The sequence below is a fragment of the Myotis davidii genome, unplaced genomic scaffold, assembly GCF_000327345.1.
Source record: "Myotis davidii unplaced genomic scaffold, ASM32734v1 scaffold348, whole genome shotgun sequence".
In the NCBI taxonomy this organism is placed as follows: domain Eukaryota; kingdom Metazoa; phylum Chordata; class Mammalia; order Chiroptera; family Vespertilionidae; genus Myotis; species Myotis davidii.
In genome coordinates, this window is record NW_006298965.1 from 756,252 (window position 1) to 772,404 (window position 16,153).

Below are 16,153 nucleotides of genomic sequence, written 5' to 3' on the forward strand. Positions count from 1 at the left end.
ATGAGCAAAGAAAGCACTAAGCAATGTTTACCAAGTTCATTCTCATGCCTCAGGGAGGTTTTTTTTTTTTTTTTACAGCCTAGTATAATAACAGAGCAAATTGGTTCTGAAGTGATAAAACAATCCTTCTGATCAACATTTTCAAATTCAAATCATCATCTTCTACTTCTGTCAACAAAGAATTTAATGTATTCATTAGGATTGGTTTTCCATATAGTGACCATTCAAAAATAGGATTATGGGGACCTACCAGTTCCCAAATACTTTGTCTATAATGTTGCCCCTGTTCTTCATTTTGGTTGATTTGAAGCCCAGAAGTCTTGTTTCAATGAATAAAGAAGCTCTGCTTATTTCAATGAATAAAGAAGCCCTTTCCACCAGCAGATGGTCAGTGTAAGAATGGCAACCTCATACCCTTTGGAAAACACAAGAGGTCAAAGGGTAGAAGATAGGAGAAATAAGGCAAGAGGACAGTCCAATGCTGACATGCTTAACATCATTTCTGACCCTGCATTTGGGCAACTGTCATCTTAGATAAGATTGCAAGTTACTACAACTGAGCAAAAATTAACTAAGAAGCCACTTTTCTTCGGTTACTTCCTCTTAACAGACAGTCTCTTTTGGGAGTTGGCTTCCCAATTTAAAAGAATTTCTTTCTAGGAAGAACAAAGACAACCTATTTATTTATTTCTAGCAGAAATAAGTAATTCTGGAGATGTAGCAACTAATGTATGATTTGCCTATAAGTACAGAGAACCACTTAAAATATTATTGGACCCAATAAAGAAAAATTATTTCAAGTCATAATTTTATTTTTAAAGACACCTTTAATTCTTGGGTGTGACCTACTAACTAGGTAAAATGAATGTATCCTGGATTTTTCACACATTAGCAGACGTCATCATTCCCCATCCATTCCTTATGCTTCCTCACACCTTGTGGCCCACTCCTGATCTATATTCCTTAAGGCACACCTTCTCCTACGTCATTACTCCTACCAGCCAAACACACATACACACACACACACACACACACACACACACACACACACTCATGGCCCTCTAAATTTGTCATCTATCACCTTATGACTTTTGTCTGGTAAGCTATTTGAAGTGATTTTTTCAATGATGCAATACTTACCTTTGATTTTATTCCACATATATGTTAATTTATATCTATATCTATATATGTATATATCTATGTCTAACATTAAATGGTCCATAGAATCATAAGGATATGGATTTCAGGCACCACGGTAGGTTGATTAGAGAAAATATTTTGAAAAATACTTTGATGCCTTGCCAATCATAACCTTTAAGATTTGGAATAGATAACTCCTTGGAATTATAAGATTTTTTCCAAATAATGAAAGGTAACCCCAAAATACAGAAATGTCACGTTTAATTTAATCTGGAACTGTCTGATACAGTTATCTTTAGTAGATGGTATGGGGAGAAAATGTCAGCACTTTCTAAATATGCAAAACTGACAGTTTGAATCTGGTATTGGCAAATTTTAATAGGGATTGAAATTGCTATATATTGATTAATATTTGCTATTCAGTTATTTGCTAATATAAATTTAGAAACTAAATCTATACTATGGCTGAATATAAAAGAGAGTCTGTGTAAAGAAAGGAATACAAAAGTGAGTTTAAGAAGTGTTATAAATAACCTAGGTATAAATAAATAAATAAACACTCAATATAAGAGCTAAATTTAAGTTAATTTCCAGGTATATGAAAAAGGGTGGATGAGAGTAATTGGTTCCTTTTGTAATCTAATAGAAGACATCACTGGAAGCAAGTAGAAATGGAATTAAATATAACTAGATTTCTTTTCCTAGAAATGAGTGGGTTTTTGTTTCAATATGACTTTAATTTCTACATTCTATCATATGGCTATATGCCAATTTTTTCAAAGCCTAGGAAATTCCTCACTTTTGAAAATCCTGTAAAAGGATATTATAGTTTCTAAATTAAATTACTTGTTGACATTTAAGGAAAATGTATTATTAAGGTCAAAATAAGGTAGTGTCAAAATAAAAATTAAAAATAACTAATGGTCAGGAGAAGACATTGGTACCCCATCAATATTTGTTTTAAGCTAGATGACCCTGAGGTGCATGTACAGCGTTTGGGGCAGAATTATGTACCCAGATACAAACAGTATTTGGAGAGGAAAATTAAATCATCAATCAATACAAAACACTATGCATTTTAGGACAAAAAACGTATCTAATGTTGGCCCAAAAAGTACTATTTTCATGACTTTTAATTGCATTCGGAATAGTACTTTCTCCCTAATTTCATCATTTTTACTAAACCATTAAACTTTCTATTTGAACTTAAACCCAAAATACAGCAGTGCTTTATGACCTTTTAATAACAGAGAGAAAAAGTCTGGCCCGGTCCTGTGTCCTTAAAACCATGGAGCCCTGACCACCAGCAAGACAGTGCCTAAGCATCATTTTTACTGTTCTTAGCTACATCCACAACCTCTCTGGTTATCTGGCCTAATATTTTGCGTCTACACTGGTTGAGTATTACCGGGCTTCTGACCTCTTATCCTTCCTTTGTTCATAGCCCCGAAGGCATACCTTGGACCCGCTAATTAATGGTGTTCCTTTGATTCTGAACTGAGCCTCTCAACTTTGAGCTTGATTTGCACCTCTACTCAGAATAGAGCCTACCGCTCCCATTGTGAACCCAGCCAATCAAGTTCATTTGTTTTGGCTCTGAATGAGTGAATGGAATGGAAAAGGTTCTTTTCTTTCATTTCTTAGAAACAGGCACTTTTATTTTTTCTCAGTATGCTAGATTTTTCCCTCACTGAGGCAATAGGCACACTTCTAAGATGGACCCCAACAATCCTGCCTCCTGGCATTCACATCCCTCCCGGAGTGTGGGCCCAATCTAGTGACTTGCTTCTAATGAATCAAGTAACACCGACACAATGGGACACCATTTCTGAGATTAAATCACAAATGGTTGTGACTTCCGTCTTGGTACTCTCTGCCTTGCTGTTTTTTGTTTATTTTGTTTTGTTTTGTTTTTGTGGGAGAGGGAAAGACAAAGAGAAATATCGATATGAGAGAAACACATATCACATTGATCGAATGCCTTCTGCACGTGCCCTGACTAGGGCCCAGGCTGGGGAAGAGCCTGCAACCAAGGTAAGTGCCCTCGAACAGGAATCCAACTAGGACCCTTTGGTCTGCAGGCTTATGCTCTATCCACTGAGCCAAACTGGCAAAGGCTGCCTTGCTGGGTTTGACAAAGGAAAGCGCCATGTTGGTGAGGCCCATGTAGCAAAGAACTGGGAATGGCCTCCCGCCACCAGCAAGCTAGGAACTGAGGCTTTCAGTCCAATAGGCCCATTCCAGATCACGCTGAAAATAAATGAAATCCACTCTTGGTTTCTAACTGTCATGGAGGAGAGAAATACCCAAATTATGGACACAGAATTAATTCTCAAATCACTTTTTTAAAAGACTTGGGAAACATTACTTTCCCACATTACCAATCACTGATATGAGTAGTTAAATCTTATATCTCCTCAGGAAAGCATAGCACAATTGAGTGCCTATTACATCCCAGGTCAATCTTAGGTCACAGCATTGAGAGCTACTGGCTTTGGTCCCACAGCTGTCTTTGAAATAACCTATCAAATCACTTTTATTTGGTTTGGAAGTCAATCAGTTTTTTCTAATTGTAAACACATAGTGTTGAATCTGACAGGAAAAAAAACTTAAAAATTAATTACTTAATTCTTATGTGACAATATGCAATTAATCTCATTAATTTTTGTTTACTCCACTGACTAAACTGATCAACTTTTTGGATTTTTTTGGAGACAGAGACCAAACCTTATTCTTGGTACATAATCATGCCTCAGTCTCCCGGGCATGACCGGGTCTTTGTGGACAATATAAAAAATTTTGAGGCCCTAGCCGGTTTGACTCAGTGGCTAGAAAGTGTCGGCCTGTGGACTGAAGGGTCCCAGGTTCAATTCTGGCCAAGGGCACATGCCTGGGTTGTGGGCTCAATACTCAGTAGGGCATGCAGGAGGCAACCAATCAATGATTCTCTCTCATCACTGATGTTTCTAGCTCTCTATTCCTCTCCCTTCTTTTATTTTAAAATCAATAAAAAATATTTCTTTTTAAAAAAAGAACTTAAAAAAAGGAAATTTTGTGTCATCAGAGAAAATGCATGCAGTGAACCACAAGCCAAAACTCTTGTAGAATTGAACAGAACATTAAAAACCACTCACTTGTAATCTATTGTGTATACTTCTCTTGACATAAAAAACATGTAGAAAATACAGTTTCAAATATTAAATAATCCCAATATATTTCACTATATTGGAGCACTGAGATGAATCCTTTTGTAAAGAAAAAATCAAAATAGTCATGCTGTGGTTTCTCTTTGGGCAAATCTGTGTCTTTCATATTGTGAATAGCCTTCTCCCTCAGCCCATCTCAGAGGCAGTGAGAGGAAGGAAAGCAGGTTGGTTTCCTTGCTTAAGTCTTTTGATCTGGGACCCCAGAGGCTAAATTTGAGAAGCCCGATTCCATCGATGCCTCCCAGGGGTAGAGAAGCTCAATATTCACCATAATTCCTTTAAATTTCCTGGGTGGATTCCTTAGGCCAATGGACAAGCTGGCAGTGAGTAGTTTAAGAGCAGCGGTGGGTGTTCCCATCAAGGAGGGCAGAAGAGAGCTCGCTCCAAGGGCCACCCTTTTGAAACTATTAAGCCTTCTTTTCACATGAAATCCTTTTCAAGGACGATGAATATGCATGCCAGAAAAAAATAATTAAAAAGACCGCCAAGAAGTGGAGCAGTCCTAAATGACTGTCTAAACCAGCTCACTGTGCATTCTCCCTCTCTGGGCATCCGTCCGACTGTTCCCTTCTCAGCATAGTCCCATGGAATCCGAGGTTGTACACACCATGCTGCTAAGCCAATGACAACAGCATCACAGCCTTCTGAGCCTGGCAACACAACATCAGTGAGGGCAGCTTCCAAAAACAAAAGGTTCTGAAACTGGGAAGAACCTATATCCAACATGTGCAGATTTAAGAGGACAATCGGTGGGTCAGCAACATTTGTTGGGTAATTAGAAAGAGCAGCAGACCCAGCTGCTTCCCTAGAGCAGGGGTACTGAACCAGTGGTAACCCTGACCCAGGGGACATTTGACAACATGTGGACACCGTTTGTGTTGTTATCACTGAATGGCTGCTGGCAGCTAGTGGGTAGAGGCCAGGGATGCTGGTGAATATCCTTCAACGCACCAGGCAGCTCCCACAGTGAAGAGTCAACCAGCCCCCAAATATCTATAGGAACAAGGCTGAGAAAGTCTGTTCTAGTGGAAACTATGCAGGCAGATAAAGTAATTTCCAAAGGTAGAAACCACACACTCTGAATTGCCCCCCTCTACCTGTAGTACACACATTTCTCACACCTATAATCACCTCTTACACTTCCCATGGTGCCATTCTCCTCTGAAGCTGTTTTAAACACTTATAGCAGCTGGAAATTATCACACATGAAGCACTGCTTCTGAATTTGCTTGAAACCCAATGGAATATGTGGCTTTGGTACAGGTTTTTACTAATCTCTTGATTTTTCACTTCAAAATGTCTTTCATTGGTCCTAACAAGTTCTCAAGATAAATGTTTCAGGCTAAAATTAAACCATCCAGATTGGTACCTTTTATTCATTGATCTCCCACTCTACTTCAGAAGCCCCTGTGTGGCACAGGTTTTATGGGGACAAGATTTATCTAGCTGTCATTTATTAAATAAACTGACTGTGTGCAAAACACTGTGAAGAGAGATGTGTATGTGGTGAGAAGAGATGGGGGTGAGGGAGATTGAGATAACAGCACTTATCAAGTAACAGAAGGGAAGGTAGGTTCCTTCTATCAATATTTCTTAGGCCTTACCTTCTTCTCTGTAGTATTAAGTAAGCATTTGGTAGGTATTTATGGAGTATCTATTTTATGGGTCAGGAATATGGAAACAAAATAGTATACAAGACTTATCTAGGCTCTGTCCTTGTGGTGAGAAATAGGCAAGAAAAACCACCACTCTCAGAACACGTGTTAAATGCTATGTTAAATTGTATGTGATACCTTTTGATAAAACAGTAGTTCAATCCTGCGCTGAATAAGATCTTCTAGCGATCATCAATAACCAAAGCTGAAGAGCAAGAATAAAAGCCCAAACACATGCAATCATTACGTTTATACTTTTTTAACATTAAGGTGCTTATGGATCACTTGAGGACCTTTCAAATCTCTGTGTTTCCACATTCGTAATAGCCATTCTACCAGAGGCAGTGAGTCAGAGAGAAGGATGAATCAAGGATGGCTGAGGAAGAAAAATGAAAGGTGGTGCCCATGAAAGCAATGTGGCAAAGATTAGGGAGAAAATGGCATATTTTGTCAGCAATGTTGGCCTGGGATGTTTTAGTAGAGCCTAGAGAGGAACTCAAAAGGGCCATGTGTATTGACGACTAATCCAGAAGAGAACCAGAAGACCATGCTCCTCCTGGTGCTCGGCTCCGCCTCAACTTCCAATGGCCCAGGACAGCCCCAGACGCAGAAGACAAGTCTGGACCTAAGAGAGAATTGTGCTTTGTATAGGTCACCGTGGTCGGCAAACTGCGGCTCGCGAGCCACATGTGGCTCTTTGGCCCCTTGAGTATGGCTCTTCCTAAGCCTTAGGAGTACCCTAATTAAGTTAATAACAATGTACCTACCTATATAGTTTAAGTTTGAAAAATTTGGCTCTCAAAAGAAATTTCAGTCGTTGTACTGTTGATATTTGGCTCTGTTGACTAATGAGTTTGCCGACCACTGGTCTAGGAGAAAACAAAGGAATCTGATTTGCACAGCAGACTGTCTGGTTCTTCCCCATTTGCTGCCCCCAGAGATGCTCAATGAGCTTGAAGGAAGAGGACTCATGAGAGTCTTTAGCAGCATTTGGCCCAGGGTCCTATGGCTGCTCAAGATGTGTCACTCTCCCTTTGCTTGCTGGACTCCAGCCACACCAGCCTTCTTTCTGCTTATCAAATACTGCACCAAGCTCATCCCAACATAGTCCTTGTGCTTGCTATTCCCACTGCCAGCAATGCTCTGCCCCTAGTGCTTTGCATGGCTGGCACCTTTTCATTCAAGTGTCAGCTTCATTGTCACCTTCTTAAGTAAATCTTCCTGTATCCAAAGTAGCTAATTTGTCCCACCCTCCCTGGCTGTCTATCAGTCCCTATCACATGATCAAGTTCTATTTTTTTCATGGTATGTATCTCTAGCTTCAACTTTCATTTTATTTAATTGCTTATTGTCTATCTAGTCTCACTAGAATTTAAATTTTATGAGAATTATGATCAAATTATTGCTTACCACCATACTCCCAACAAAAGGCACAATGATTGGCATATAAAAGATGCTCAATAAATATTGCTGTAGGATATAATACCTTTTCATCTCTCTAAACCTCAATATCCTCACCTGTAAATGGGTCTGATAATGCTATCTACATATAAAGATTATAAAATAAAATCTATAATAAGCAATAAATTTCACAGGAAATACTTGATATTAGCTTTTATTATCACTATTAATTATTATTTTTGCATTATTAACTCTGAGCACTAATTGCATGACACAAAGTAGGTTCTCACCAAATATTGGCTGAATGAATGAAAGTTATAAACACTACAGTTTCCATAATTTCTGAGAATTACTCGATGAAAATATTGCCATAGTATACAGCAGTTTGATAATGTGTTCAGAAGTCCTCTTTCTTTTTGATTCCCTGGCTCTAAGTTACCTCTTCTCTACCAGATGCAACAACACCAAGACCCACCATCTCTGGAAGACTTTGCTCGTTATGCACATGTCACTCCAGATTCTTAGCACAAGTGTAGAGTGTCCTGATATCCAGAGACAGACAGAATACCACAGCTTTCCCTCAACCCAGGCCACCTGTAAGAGGTACAAGTGTAGGACAGCTCTTCTCCTGGTAGTTTTATCCTTGGGATAGGTTACAAAAAACTGAGCATCAAGGGCAGCCAGTGACAAGCCAAGGAGACTCAGTCATATCCAGTTAATGTGCCTCAGAGGGAAAGGAAAGAAAGTTGACAAAAGAGATGTGGTTGACACACAGCCTGGTCTTTCATACCCCTCTTTAGAAGATAGTGGTTTAAGACTCTGATATTTTATTAGTAGTATTACAGTTTGCATTCAACACTATTTTGTATTACTTTTAGGTGTATCACACAGTGGATAGACAATCATATAGGTTACAAGGTGTTCCCTTCAATATGTCCAGTACCCACCAGGCAACACACATAGTTTTGACTATACTAGAGGCCTGGTGCATGAAATTCACACACGGGGAAGGGGGTACCTCAGTCCGGCCTGCACCTTCTCGAAAGCTGGGACCCCTCGGGGGATGTCCGACTGCCGGTGGGATCGGGCCTAAACCGGCAGTCGGACATCCCTCTTGCAATCTGGGACCACTAGCCCCTAACTGCTTGCCTGCCGGCCTGATCACCCCTAACCACATCTGCCTGCCTGATCGCCCCTAACTGCCTCTGCCTGTCTGATTGCCCCTAACCACTCTGCCTCCCTCCCTGATCACCCCTAACTGCTCATCTGTCTGCCTGATCACCCCTAACCACTCGCTGCAGGGCAGCCAGTTGGGGTGAGGGGCCATGGTCGTTCTGGTCTCTGATCATTCTGGTCCTTCCAGCATTTTGGTCACTGGACTTTTATTATATAGGATTGCTTATGCTGTACTTTACATCCCTGTAACTATTTCATAACTGCCAATTTATACTTCCTAATCCCTTCACATTTTTCATCCAGCCCCCAACCTCCTTTTCCTTTGGCATCCATCAATCTGTTCTTTGTATTATGAATCTGTTTCTATTTTGTTTGTTCATTTATTCTTTAGATTCCACATGTAAATAAAATCATGTGGTATTTAAGGTGCTGATATATTTTATTGCTTTTTTATGTCGCCTCCTTCCCCTGGTTTCTCCACTAGAACCTCTCTGTAGGGGCAGCATGCAAAGCTTGGGCAGCCTGGAATATCTGTAAAAACAGAGCAGCTCTGATTCTCTGGGCAGACAGAATGAATGGCCTGGGGAAGAGAAGGGGTGGATTAGATAAAACCAAATCCGTATCACTAAAACCAACTATTCTGAAAGAAAAAGAAAACCTCTATTGTGTTTTTCCTCTAAGAAGAAAACATATGAAACATGGCAAATAAACAGCTCAATTATTATATCCTCTTAGATTTAAGAGCCAGAAGGCCTCGGAAGCCGATTTAGCTTTGTTCTTGCATGTCTGGCACTACTGGCTTTCCTTTTATAAATAATGAAAATCTGAAATAACACTGCATTACCCTTAATCATGCTTGTGCTACAGAAAGAACATCTACTTGAAATATAAGCCTTTGATTCTATGATGCCCTCACAAAACACCACTTCTTGCCAACAGCTGGATCTTTCTTTTATCAAACAAATGTTTGCAGCATGGGGATTATTTCTCCCTTTGGTCTTTCTTCCAATCTCTCTTTCACTTCCTCCAGCCTTGGGGCTTGAGATCTGTATATGCTGAGAACAGCTTATCTCCTCTTGCTTTCAATCTCATGGCAAAGCTGGGATAATAAGCAATATCTGTGGATTGGGGGCACACATACAGATGCATTTCTAAAAAATAGAATTATTAGACTCAAAAGATTCTGAATAGCATCACCTTAACACTATAGAAAACTGTGTCCCATAAATCCAAGAACATGCACATGTATTACATCCCAAACAAACATCCCCAAACCACTCACCTCAAAGTACACATTTATATAAAGCATTGCTTCTTGCAGTTACTAGTATGTTGGTGATACAGAGCATCGATCATGGAGATTCATATTCTCTCTCTCTCTCTCTCTCTCTCTCTCTCTCTCTCTCTCTCTCTCTGATATTTCTCTTACTTTCAGATGAGAAACCCATGGATCTACATTGTATCTAGAAAGGGTAATGGCTGTTGTTGTTTGTGAAAGTAAAAAGTTATGCATTGATATTAAAATATATTAATTGAATACTTGAGTAAGAATTAACTGAGTATTTAATAGGTACCTAGTTGACATCCTGCCCCATGCTAGCCCTGGATGTTAGAGAAGACAGTGATTCTCTGACATTTAAGACATTCTCTAGTCTCTCATGGTATAAACAAGACAGCAAAGGAAATGATGGGAGCAATGATACCACAGACTCATTCAGGGACTGGTGGTCTTGCTCTCCATCAACTTTGCCCTACCCCCTTTTCTACACTATAGCATATATGTTGTTTTTGTTGGCTGCAAAACAAATGTGATAATACTGAGGGATAGTTTAAAAATAAAAAATGTGCAATTTTCATACCCTCTATCCATTTACCCACACATCCTTTGAGTTTGGGTCCATATGCATTCATATTTTACATAGTTAGATCAGTATATACCAAACGCATTAAATTATATCATCAATGATTTTCTATAGTATTACAGTCTGCAGTTTAAATGATTGCATTATATAAGCTAGTAATTTTTTTTAACAATTCCATTGTTGTGTCTTGTGTTTTTTCCCTTGTTTTATTTTTATTTTAATTTTTTTTTAAATTTCTTTATTGATTTACATATGTGTCCTTATTCCCTCATTACCCACCCACCCCCCAATTAAGCCTCACCACCCTGTTGTCAGTGTCCATTGGTTAGGCTTATATGCATGCATACAAGTCCTTTGGTTGATCTCTCCCCCTTACCCCCACCCTCCCCTACCTTCCCTCTGAGGTTTGACATTCTGATAGATGATTCTCTGTCTCTGGATGTATTTTTGCTCATCAGTTTATGTTGTTCATTATAATCCATAAATGAGGGAGATCATGTGATGTTTATCTTTTTCTGACTGGCTTATTTCACTTAGCATAATGTTCTCCAGGCTTGTTTTAATTTTGAATAACTATAGATTTAAGTTTAGGGAAGCTTGCCTTTGCCTTAAAAAACAAAACAAAATAGCAAAGTTTTCATATCATTTGCTAACCTGATCTTGTTTTAAGACAGAGATGTAGTTATCTTGCAAGAGCAAAAGTTATACCATGAATGGTGCAGGTCTAAATCTGGTGAGAGTAAAAGGAGACAATAGCATTGTGGGCAGAATTATTATCTGCTGGTGCCATTTGCAGAGAAGAAGCCCTTGCAAATGTCTAAACATCAATAAACTCTGTTAGAAAATTCTAAAGTGTCTTATCGGCCGAAAAGGGAGTGAGGTTTGAATAAAGTCCTGGATTTGAGAGTTACTGGAGCTTGGATATGTAAAAATAGGGTTGTAGGGTGGATCATGCTTACAATGGTCCCAAGTTTAAATCAACTACGATGACAACACACCACTTCCAGGGGCTCTCGTTTCTTCAGAAGGTGCTGACAGAAGTTCACACCATCGTTTTCCAAAGTAGATGCCGATTCCCAGAGCCAGAACATGAGAGGAAGAGAGAGGAAGGAAACCTTAAGCAATTCTGCAGAGAAAATCCCCTTTCTCATGACTCCTCTTTGGCTCATGCTGAAAGAAACAACATTGAGGGGGCCTGCAGTGGAACTCCTTACGTAGAACATCTCCAGGCTCACTGGACGGGTCGGACACCCAGTCTACACTTTTCTTCAAAGCATCACCTTCTTTCTCTCCTTCTACAACCTCTTCTGATGGAGCTGTGGCCCCTGGTTCTGTGCATTTCCACATCAAACACAATGTGCCACGCTCCTGTGGGGAAGGGCTGTTGCCGTGAGTACCGCCTTGTGAACTATTCTTCCTGATTCTTGTTGTTCATCCAAAAGAATCTTCTCTGTGTCTCCAAGTGGATAGAGGATGAGGAACAGAGGTGTTCCAGCCCCTCCCTTTTCCCCCATTGCCAGGATCATTGCCATTGCTGCTGCTCATGGTGAGGCCAGCTGGTGGGGTCAAGGCTGTGCCCCTTCCTCACAGGGGTGGCAGCTGCTCTATTAAATGTGATGACACTGTTGGCTGTTGGAAAAGCTATGGCCGCAGCTGTAATGACTCTTGTGCTCGGGCAGCAATGCAGTTTTACTTCTTTTAAAAATTCTTAGTGAGTTAGCTGAATTAGCTTCTTGGCTATAAAAGTCTTTCTATTTTTATAATTAGTTCAGGCAACAGTCATCTTGCCTTTGGGGTGGGAGAATATAAGCATCACTATGAGTAGTCTTGGAGTCTAAGTAGAGTGCATTTGCTTCTGCACTTCACAACATGGTAAACAGATTTTTTAAAAAAGTTTCTTACTACAAAAAATATATGAACATATATCTTTAAAATATTTTATTTTAAAAATGCACAGATGAGCTAGTAAGAATATAAGGAAAATCTCCAACATGCAAAACGTAACCAAAGAGCAGACAGAATCCAGTAGGCTAAGTTAGCCCTGAAGCCTTGGATGTCATGAGGATAATAACCAATATAAAAACCTAGGGTTTTAGATTTTTTTGGCCTGAACAAGCAGTGTTCACATAAAGCTAAGATCTCCCCAAGGGCTATAGTATAACCTCCTACTCTCAATAAAAGTGAGGCTTCTCTACACCAAGGGAGTTGGAAAGCAATTTTTCTTTCTTGGCTTGGCTCTAGATTGGGGCTGGTAGGTGGAAAGAGGGAGTAGGAATTACCTTTGGTGGGGGAAAATTATCCAACTGGGAAAGGGTACACTGTGGACTCAATTGTTTGGGGGATTTATGAAATCTGTATGGTGGTTATTAGGGTGATTATTATATTTTTATTCTGTCAGTGTTTATGTCCTTAACATTTCTAAGTCAAAGGGAAAAAAAGAAGTAGCCTACAACAAATAAAAGATTTTATTTTCAGATTATAAAACATTTAAGGTATGGCTAATTAATGCCAATTAAGAACTCCAACCTCTCATATTGAACTATAATCCTGTTTTTTCTACACTTAAAAAAAATAATATTTCAATTCAAGAAATCCTATAAGTTATATATTTCATCATTGCAGGTGGCTGAGTTCAGTAAATCATTCCCAGGATGCTTTGCCTAAGATTAACCAATATTGTGTGGCTCCTTGGAATAGCTCCAAAACAGGCTTTCCACTTTAAAAAAAGTTCATTTTAAAAATATATATTTTTATTGATTTCAGAGAGAAAGGGAGAGGGAGAGAGAGATAGAAACATCAATGATGAGAAAGTATCATTGATTGGCTGCCTCTGTACACCCCACACTGGGGATTGAGCCTGCAACCCAGGCATGTGCCCTGACTGGGAATCAAACCACCATGAACTCCTGGTTTATAGGTCAATGCTCAACCACTGAGCCACACTGACCACTTGACACAACCTTGAAGACAACATCCATCTTGGCTCTAAATCAGAAAACCCATCAACAAATGGTTCTTTGGAGATGGGACAGAACTTATTGGCAGATCCATATTTCCTTTGACCGTTCAGTTTGCACTGACCATACCCATCTCTGAATTCTTAGAGCATGTTTACCCCCTAATCACACACTTAGTTCTATTCTGCATTTGATAGGTATGTAGAGTATCACTTCAACGAGACCCAAAGCTCCCAAAGAAGAGATTTGTTTTGCAGTCCCTACACTGTCAATCACATTTGCAACTGGAAGGAATATTATCTGCTTTAAACTTGTCAATTTATATTTGAGGCAACTAGTCCTATGAAGTGGCTATCTGTCATAGCATCACCAGACAACCAATGTCACAATCCAAATGGGATAATTCAAGGAGTTTATTTCTAATGAGACCATGTGGATGGGGTATAGTGGGACCACGGTTTATAATGTAGTGTCTCAAGACTAGTAACAGCAAAGGATAAGGATACATAAAGAAGTTTTAGGGAAAGGACTCACCCATCCCAAAACAAGCTCAGAGAGAGATCCTGGGCAATACACTCCAACATCACTTTCCTATATCCACTCAAGGTACCTCCATTGGTCAAACCCATGTGTAAGTTTGAGAACACAGAACCCCGTTAATGAATTATATAATAGTCAGCAACCTGGAGCCAAGGGCAAGGTAAAGGACAGTGGGGAGATATGGAGGGAAAAGGAATAATATCTAGGACAAATAGCTTTAGCTGGAGTAGAGTTCTCCTATTTCTAAGTCCACTATCAACCAAAATATAACTCTTCTCATATTGCTCAAAATGCCTAATGAGTTGAGTTCAACTGAATGGAATGAAAACTCCTCAACAAGAAGGAAGCTCTGGGCATCTAATGTTGAGTCAGGGCCCAAAGAGGGTGGTTCTCAGACCTTTCAGAATTGGAATCAGATCCAAGAGCTGTACTCAGAAGCAGATGGGAAGCCAGAGTAGTGCCCAGGGCCAAGTGAGTAGAATTTTCCAAACAATAAGATCCATTCAGCATCCTCTTTTGCTAAACAGTGACACGGCCAAGCATATGGCAGACCAGATACTCTGTGAAGTGTAGTACCATAGCCAAAGACAGACTTGGTCTCATTTAAAAGAGACATGCTAGTTTTTAGAATTTTTTAGTTAACTCTGTGAAGCATACCTCCATGTCAGGAGAGATCTGGAAGGTGAAGAAGTTCAAGAACTGTTGGTGTATTTTGGTCCATACCTAAGATCCCTGCTTCAGTAAGCGGTAGAACTGAACTCTAGAAGAAAAGAATAGATGCACACCTCTTTGTGGGCTTGAAGGCAGCTCTCCTAAACCTTAACTATAGCAAAATCCCCCAAATACCAATTAATCGAATATGAACAACAGCCACTTCCTAGGACCAATCATCAGTCAGAGAACACTGAGATGCATGTACAGGACAAGAACAAAGGTGGGGACATTTCAGGATGAAATAAGAGATGTTTTCTAGACTTCTCTCTTTCCTTTTCCAATCTGTAGTTAAGGCTAATGGTGTCCATTTTCCTTTGTGGACATACCTTGCTTGGGCAATTATGATAATCAAGTGAAACAGTGAAATAGCACTTTATGAACTGTAGGGTTCTCTACATATGACTGTTGTTATTATTACCCACTGTGGGCTACCTAAGGGTCCCAGGAAGGAATACCCATTTCTACCACTTAGGGTGGTTACCATCCAGGGAGACGGTTTCATAGCTAATGCCTGCCTTACAAAGAGAGATTCCCATTGCAGTGGGTGGATAAGGTCATAGAGTGTGTCTTCTCAAGACCCTCCACTGAATATCTGGTCAGGTTCCTCCTTCCCAAACCAGGAAACAGTATCTAGAACCAGATGATGACACTTGGCTCAATACCAAGCGAGGGGCTCAGGGTACTGTTTGATCAGACTATGAAAAAAGTACTCCCTTGTATTTTGTTCTATCTGGTGAGGCAAGAAGACAGAGCTGGTGGCTGAAGAATCAATAGGAGAGGGGCAATCAGGCCTCTGAGAAATCCTTGGAGACATCTCAAGGGAAGGGAAAAAAATCCTGGAATAGCGTATCACATTAATATTAACTACTCTCTGATTAGCAGCTAATTGTTGCAAAAGAGTTTACTGACCTTTTCCCTGACAATTAGGAGAGCTGTCAGGCTGTGGCACAGACCTGTGCTGTATAAGCCTGCAACAACTGGACTTCTCTGAGGAGGCCAGGCTACCTGGTAAGGTAACCATAGATACTTGGAAAGCACAGCCAAGGAAACTTGCCCACAATGCAGCCTCATCTTGTGTACATGTCAGACTGGCTGAGCAGCCTGAGAAGGTTTCTGGAGATCAGGATATGTGGGATTGAGGAAAGAAAATATCCCCAGGTGTTGTTTCAGCTCACTACTTATTAATAATTTGCTATATTCGTGTATTGTGTTCAGAATTCAAATGGCATGTTAAGGTGTCCGAATCTACGCTCTGTCAAACAATTAGGCAATAAATGTAATTGCCTCTTCATCGTGAAAAAAGAAAATTGTCCAGAATGGCTTGGAATACCGTATTTGCCGGCGTATAAGACGACTGGGCGTATAAGACGACCCCCTAACATTTCCACTCAAAATACAGAGTTTGTTATATACTCGCCGTATAAGACTACCCCCTCTTCCGCACACCTTCCACACACCAAATAAAAGGTAAAACAATATCAGATTTGATTTTAACATTTTAA

General features: G+C 39.9%; 1 protein-coding gene and 1 pseudogene across 1 annotated transcript in view; both read right to left on the reverse strand.

Annotated features, from left to right (window-relative positions):
* The window catches only part of PLCXD3 (phosphatidylinositol specific phospholipase C X domain containing 3), a 128,039-nt gene that overhangs the window by 47,510 nt on the left and 64,376 nt on the right, over positions 1-16,153 (reverse strand). The window lies entirely within an intron of this gene.
* LOC102763158 lies at positions 11,422-11,985 on the reverse strand (annotated as a pseudogene).